Raw genomic sequence first — 8,176 nt, forward strand, 5'->3', positions numbered from 1 at the left:
TTAAAATAATTCGAAGCGATAGAGGTGGAGAATATGGTGCACCGTTTGATGAATTTTGTACAGAATCTGGCATTATCCATCAAACAACGGCGCCTTACTCACCTCAATCAAACGGTGTTGCCGAACGTAAAAATCGGACACTAAAAGAAATGATGAATGTCTTGTTGATAAATTCAGGCTTACCTCAAAACTTGTGAGGGGGAAGCAATATTATCGGCAAATCACATTCTCAACAGAATCCCTCATAAGAAAAATGATAAAACTCCATATGAACTATGGAAAGGCTCGAGCCATCGTACAAATACTTGAAAGTGTGGGGTTGCTTGGCAAAGGTCGAAGTACCTAAACCAAAGCAAGTAAAGATCGGACCTAAAACGTTCGATGCGATATTTGTCGGATATGCCCATAATAGTAGTGCATATCGTTTCCTAGTTCACAAATCAGACATTCCTGATATACATGTGGGAACAACCATAGAATCTCGGAATGCGATATTCTTTGAAAACGTATTCCCAAATAAAAAGGGAAACGTTGAAAGTGATAACAACGGAAGTTCAAACAAAAATGACGTTACCGAACTTAGCTGTTATAAAAGGACTATTGACGATCAAAGTGAAGAGCCACATCGTAGCAAACGGGCTAGAGTTGAGAAATCGTTCGGGCCAGATTTCATAACTTTCATGTCAGAAATGGAACCAAGAACATTAAGTGAAGCTCTCTCTAGACCCGATACTCCAATGTGGAAAGAAGCTGTCAATAGTGAAATTGAGTCTATCATGAACAATCATACTTGGGAATTAGTAGACCTTCCTTCTGGTAATAAACCATTAGGTTGTAAGTGGATACTAAAACGTAAGTATAAAGCTGATGGATCAATTGAAAAGTATAAGGCCAGACTTGTAGCCAAGGGGTACAAGCAAGAGGAAGGCCTTAATTACTTCGATACATACTAACCGGCAACAAGGATTACGTCCATACGAGTGCTAATAGCCATTGCAGCACTGTATGACCTTGAAATACATCAAATGGATGTTAAGACTGCGTTCTTAAATGGTGAGTTGGAAGAAGAAATTTATATGGAACAACCCGAAGGGTTCATGACTCCTGGAAATGAGAAAAAGGTATGTCGACTTGTTAAGTCGTTGTACGGACTTAAGCAAGCGCCTAAACAATGGCACGAAAAATTTGACAAAGTAATGCTGTCAAACGAATTCAGAATAAATGAATGTGACAAATGCATTTATGTCAAAAATACACCTGAATGCTATGTAATTGTCTGTCTATACGTAGACGACATGCTAATAATGGGCAGTAATCATGATGTAATCATGACTACAAAGAAAATGTTGACCAGAAATTTTGATATGAAAGATATGGGTCAAGCAGATGTTATATTGGGAATTAAAATTCTCAGGACATCAGAAGGGATAGTTTTAACACAATCCCATTATGTAGAATCTGTATTGAAAAAATTCAATGCGTACGATCTCTCTACAGTGAAAACACCTATGGATCTAAGTCAACACTTAGCGAAAAACCATGGTGAGACCATATCGCAATTGGAATATTCTCGGATAATAGGCAGTTTGATGTATCTCACAAACTGCACACGTCCAGATATTGCCTGTACGGTCAACAAACTGAGTCGTTTTACGAGTAATCCAAACGACACCCATTGGAAAGCATTGATGCGAGTTCTCAGATATTTGAAATATACTATGAACTATGGATTACATTATGGAAAATATCCCGCTGTGTTGGAAGGATATTGTGATGCTAATTGGATATCAGATACAAAAGACTCCAAATCCACTAGTGGATATGTATTCACGATCGGTGGAGGAGCGGTATCTTGAAATCCACTAAGCAGACTTGCATTGCTCGATCAACTATGGAATCGAGTTTATAGCACTAGACAAAGCGGTGAGGAAGAATGGTTGCGGAATTTCTTGGAAGATATTCCTAGTTGGGTGAAACACGTGCCTGCCGTACTAATCCATTGTGATAGTCAATCGGCGATTGGAAGGGCACGGAGTAATATGTATAATGGGAAGTCACGACATATCGTCGTAGACATAATACCATTAAGCGGTTGATCTCGAATAGAGTGATTGCAATCGACTATGTTAAGTCCAAAGATAATTTGGCAGATCCTCTAACGAAGGGGTTGAGTCGAGATCAAGTATACTGCTCATCAAGAGGAATGTGATTAAAAAATCTACAACTAAAAACGATTGTAGCGGTAACCCAACCTTGTTGTTGGAGATCCCAAGATCTTGGTTCAATGGGACAACGAAGTTACAGAAGTTGTGGTCAGCACATTAGATAGTTTATCTCTATCCCGATCCTAGGATGAATTTGTCTTTGTCCTACCTCATGTAGTGAGGTTAAGCTTATGCTTTTAGTGACTTCTATACCGATAAGGTGGAGTATGGTAGGATACTCTTGATAGAAGTGTCACCTATGTGAGTGTGAAGACAGGCCGCTTCAATGAAACACTCATGAATCCAAGATGGTATCCATGGCCGAAACGGAACCAACCATGAGAACCTAAAGTAGGTGAGATAGATCTCTGTGTGGTTGTTATTATCTCAGTATACACCAACAGCTGAGCAGTTCAAGACATCACGTTCACTGCGCAGCCTAGTATACTCGATAGCATTTCACTACGGAAGGTTCAAAGCCACAAGCTACCTCTCCCGATGCAGTGACTTATCGATTGGACTCTTGTAAAATGTCAGCATGCATACACGCATTGCATTAATTTCCATTCATGTGGGGGATTGTTGGATATTGGGGCCTTAAATGGACCAAAACGATTTAGAGGAAGGAAGTCATCAATTGTTGAAAGTCGTAATTGACTTTAAAATTGAAATATACGATTCGCGTAGATAGATTTAGACTATTAATTTGCTCAAAACCGATTAAGGGTGAATGAGAAATTAATGTTTAAAGTCAGCCCAAAATAACATTTATTATTCATTAATAAAGTGCATGGGAGAATAGTCCCACATCGGAAATTCCCGATGTGTATTCTCTACTTATTAATGAAGATGTGTTAATGGAGTTAACACAAAAATAAAAGGACAGATTACCCCTTAGCCCAGGGCAAGCAGGTGCTCGCACCTGTGAGCCCGCCACCCGCCACGTGCGCACGTGCGCAATGGGCGCTTTGTAGGCGCACTTTGCACTTCGCACGTACGCATCGTCGCGAGGAGCTTAAATTTATGCTCCAGGTGACATTGCAGTGCCTACGTGGCTACGTGGCACTCGGGTGACATGTCAAGCTCGTACCTGACGTGGCAGCACCTATGCGGCATCCTCATGGGCAAAGGGAGATGACTGGACAGTTGACTTAGGGAATGGATGGCTACCGTTGATCAATGTTGATCAAATAGGTATGATGGATCGCTTGTGATGCGATCTAGAGCGTTGGATCGCAAAGAGTAACGATCTGACGGCTTGGGATGAGACTTGATCTGAAGCATCGAATCAATGGATCCAGATCCGATGACCGATGACAATAGGCGGGATCTGAGGGTCACAACTCCTCAGATCTGATGGATGAGATTGAAGTGGGCTTGGTGAAGGGTTACAACCCTTCAGAATGGATGATCTAGATCGATCCAGCCCAAGGAACACATCCACTCACCCAAAGGACAATCAACCTCTTCATTCAGTATAAATAGAACTCTCCAGATGATGGAAAATTCACTCAATTCACTCAATCCTCTCTTCTCTTCCTCAAGCATCCATCTCATCTTGTGCATTCAAGAGTCCAAGAAGTCTACTAGAAGGTTCGCTGGTCTCGGAAGTCAGAGTGCTACGATTCCAAGACGTTCGTCGTCGTTGTATCTTGGGAACGAATTGCAACAATCCGTTAAGCACCGTAGTGGAGCAATATCGTTTACGGAGATAATGTCAAACATTAGCCTCGACGATCAGTTTGCATACTCCAGAAGCTACCCGGGGACCAACAATATGTCGGGTGATGGAGTACGTACAGTAGTTCTCCTCTAGGCAGAGAAAGGTTCCATTGCGTATATATTCCAGAATAAAGGAATATTTTTTTATAAGTATCTATTATTCTCTGATAGGCTATTGTGATTCTCTGACAACACTGTCTCTTAAAGGAGATCCGACCTGCTCTAGAGCCGAGTGGATGTAGGTTGGAAGCTGCGCTTATGTGTAGTGAGGAACTAAGTCTGGAGGTCTAACCTGCTCTAGGGAAGAGTGGATATATGTTAGGAGTCATGCTCATGAGTAGTGAGGAACTGAGTCTAACGGTCTGACCGGTTATGGGGTCGGGTGACCATTTGCTGAGAGTCTTGCCCTTGAAGAGTGGGGAGTTAAGTCCCTAAAGTCCGACTGGCTCTGGGGTCAGGTGGTCGTATGCTTGGAGTTTTTGTTAGGGTCGATTTGTAGCTAGAGGAGGATGGGGGTGAATAGCTCGTCGCGCTTCGTTGGATTGCTTCGGTGTTGTTGATGTACAACGGATAGAACTCGAAGCAATACTTACAATGCTAACACAAGGATTTACTTGGTATCTACCTCAAGAAGAGGTAACTAATCCAATGATCCACACACGACACGCTAATCCACTATGAAAATACTTTTTTACGGTAACTACCAAAGACGGAGAAGCCTTACACAAACTCTCAATACAACAAGAAGAGAGGAAGAAGCAAATACGCAGAATCTCTTACAAGATTTACACAAATGAAAACCCTATAGCTCTCTTCTTGTCCTTGTGTGGAACGCCTCTTGACATTAGAAGTGCAGCAACACTTTATTCCAAGAAGCTTCAAGAATTGGTGAAGAGTGTAGAGAAGCTCGCGTGAAGATCGGGAAGAAGCTCGCGAAGAACTGTTGAAGAAATTGCTCGCTAACGGCTTTAACCTGTGCAATGGTCACATCCCAATTGATTGACCAATCGATTCGGGAGGCTTGAATCTATCAGTCGATCGACTTAGAGCGCCTCTGTGCTCTGCTGGAAAAGACTTGAATCAATCGCCCGATCGATTCAGCCTTTATCGCGTCGCGCATGATTTCCAACTGCCAATCGATCGGCCGATTGATTGGCGGTGTTCAATCGATCGACTGATCGATTGGGAAGGCTTCTGTCGGCGTGATATAAGCTCCCAATGGATCAACTGATTGATTGGGCTACTGTTTATCGCACCACTCTGTTGGACCCCGTGGTAGTTTTGATGTGATCAACCAAGTTAGTTAGGTCCTGCTGTGTTTGATCCCTGTGTCTGAGTGTGCAGGAGCTTAGGAACACAGGAAGTCGAGCGGAAGATGTAGCTAGCGAGAAGGACGGCACAGGAAGGGAGCCGATGGGCTCGGTGCGTTCGAAGGACGAGAGAGCTGCGGAAGAGTACTCCGGTGGGTGTGAAGAGCGTGCGCGGCGTTCGAGGGACGTTAAGCCGGGATGGAAGGCTGCTCGAGGAGAAGGCTGGGAATTGGGTTCGGGTGAGCCCTATTCCGGTTGGCCGCAATCACCCAAGAGAACGGAGCATCGGAAGCTGAAGAAACCAAGCTGAAAAATGGAGCTGCCAGCTTGGAGGCGCCTCCAGCAGGCTTGGAGGCGGCTTCAACCCTGTTGAAGGCGCCTTCAACAGGTCAGATTTGATCGTTTGCGTTGCGGATAAAGTTTTATCCGCTGACCGAGCTGGAGGCGCCTTGAACCTTGTTGGAGGCGCCTTGGACCCTCGTGAGAGACTTTCTAGGAGCTATATAAAGGCCCCTGGAGCTAGGAATTCAACAATAACTCAAGCAATCAATCTGTAAGCAATTCCTAGCAACTAAGTGAGCGTTCTAAGTGTAAAAAAGCTTCTACGCCTACAGTAAAGGAGATTCTACTAGTAGAGCTTTTTCATCGCCCTGATTAACAACCTCCTTGGTTGTAACCAGGTTAAATTCTGTTTCTGTTTCTTTTTCTGTTTCCTTAATTTAGTGGTTACAACCTCCTTGGTTGTAACCAGGTTGATCCCACTTGGTTACCAGGATTCATAAACTCTAATACTTAAGCCTGGAGGTTTAGAGTTCGAATCCTGGGGGAGGCAAAAATCCACTGCCAGGGATGGAAAGTCCTAGTGAGTAACGGCACGGCCAAGGGTCGTCGGTCGACGACATAAGAGGTCGCCAAATGGGCCGACGACATAAGGGTCGCCAGTTGGGCCGCCACAAGGGCCGCCCAAGAGGACAAAGGGTCGGGTCGTTACAAGAACCCTCCAAACACAAGAACCTAAAGGCAACGTGGGATGATTCGTCATCCTCCGAATCGGAAGTCGAAGAATTCTCGGGACTAGCACTGATGGCCAACCATCAGCAAGAAGAAACGTCCAGCTCAGAGATGAGCATCGACGAAGGGGGAGGAACGTCAGAAGAAAGCAGCAGTGAAGGGGGAGCGTCACCTGATCAGGTAAGTAAGGTACGTAATCTAACCCCGTCTCAGTCATTTCGATTTATTAAATGGCTTTCTAAAGATTTATTCGAATTAGAAAAAGAAAATAAAGAATTAAAAAAGAAATTAGCAAAAGCATGTCCACTTGAAATGTACGATAGTATGAAATCAGAAAATGAAAATTTAAAACTAGAAATTGAAAAATTGAAAAATGATGCATGCTTAAAGAAATTTCCGAAGTCAAAAATTAGAATTTATGGTAAATTAAATTGGTATATAAGGAAGCATAAAGGATAACTTAGGAAAATACCAAGAAACTATGTACCCCCTAGATTTTTGAATAATCCTGTAGGAAGGAACCTCTATTGGGTTCCAAAATTTGTACTTAATTAATCTTTCAAAAAATTAAAAGCTTACAGTGAGAAAATTAAACATTGAAATTCTTTATAGAAGTTTTGTCTAAGGAAGTGGTTGTTGCTCCAATAACCAAGAAGGCCTAGTGTCTCGCCACGACCTGGAAGCTAAAATATTGAAAGAAAATGTTTAATTGACTTTCTGAAAAAGCATTAAACAAGAATTAAATAATGCTTTGAAAGTTTATCAAATATTTATTAAAATAAACAAAAAAATATATTCTTAGAAATTTTCTCTTGAAAAATTCTAACTTATTTTTGGTTAGAAATTTTTTTTTTGAAAAACTTCATATGACTTAATTTTTTTTTAGAACATTTAAAAATTTTACTTAGGATTTTTTTTTACTTAGAATTTTTTTTTGGAAAATTCAATTTAACTTCGAATTTTTTTAAAAAAATTCATATTTTTTTCTTTTCAAAGATTTAATCTTACTTGAAAATATTTTACTTAAGACCCCATTTTTGCTGTGATCAAAGGGGGAGAGAAAAGTACAAGTTTATGGGGAGTTAGAAAATTTTAAAATTTCTGTTATTATTTTTATAAAAAGTGTTGCAATTTTACTAATTGCAAAAATTATGCTTAACTTGTTAGTTTAGTAATTTTTTCTTTAAAATTACTCTTTATGTCTATTTTAACCCTAACTTGAATTTGAGTTGATGCATATCAAAAAGGGGGAGATTGTTGGACCCCGTGATAGTTTTGATGTGATCAACCAAGTTAGTTAGGTCCTGCTGTGTTTGATCCCTGCGTCTGAGTGTGCAGGAGCTTAGGAACACAGGAAGTCGAGCGGAAGATGCAGCTAGCGAGAAGGACGACACAGGAAGGGAGCCGACGGGCTCGGTGCGTTCGAAGGACGAGAGAGCTGCGGAAGAGTACTCCGGTGGGTGTGAAGAGCGTGCGCGACGTTCGAGGGACGTTAAGCCGGGACGGAAGGATGCTCGAGGAGAAGGCTGGGAATTGGGTTCGGGTGAGCCCTATTCCGGTTGGCCGCAATCACCCAAGAGAACGGAGCATCGGAAGCTGAAGAAACCAAGCTGAAAAATGGAGCTGCCAGCTTGGAGGCGCCTCCAGCAGGCTTGGAGGCGCCTCCATCATGAAGGCGCCTTCAACCCTGTTGAAGGCGCCTTCAACAGGTCAGATTTGACCGTTTGCGTTCAATAATTTTTGTCCAACCAGCGGGGCGCCTTGAACCTTGTTGGAGGCGCCTTGGACCCTCGGGATAGACTTTCCAGGAGCTATATAAAGGCCCCTGGAGCTAGGAATTCAACAATAACTCAAGCAATCAATCTGTAAGCAATTCCTAGCAACTAAGTGAGCGTTATAAGTGTAAAAAGGCTTCTCCGCTTACAGTAA

Source organism: Zingiber officinale, chromosome 4A (assembly GCF_018446385.1).
Source record: "Zingiber officinale cultivar Zhangliang chromosome 4A, Zo_v1.1, whole genome shotgun sequence".
Lineage (NCBI taxonomy): Eukaryota > Viridiplantae > Streptophyta > Magnoliopsida > Zingiberales > Zingiberaceae > Zingiber > Zingiber officinale.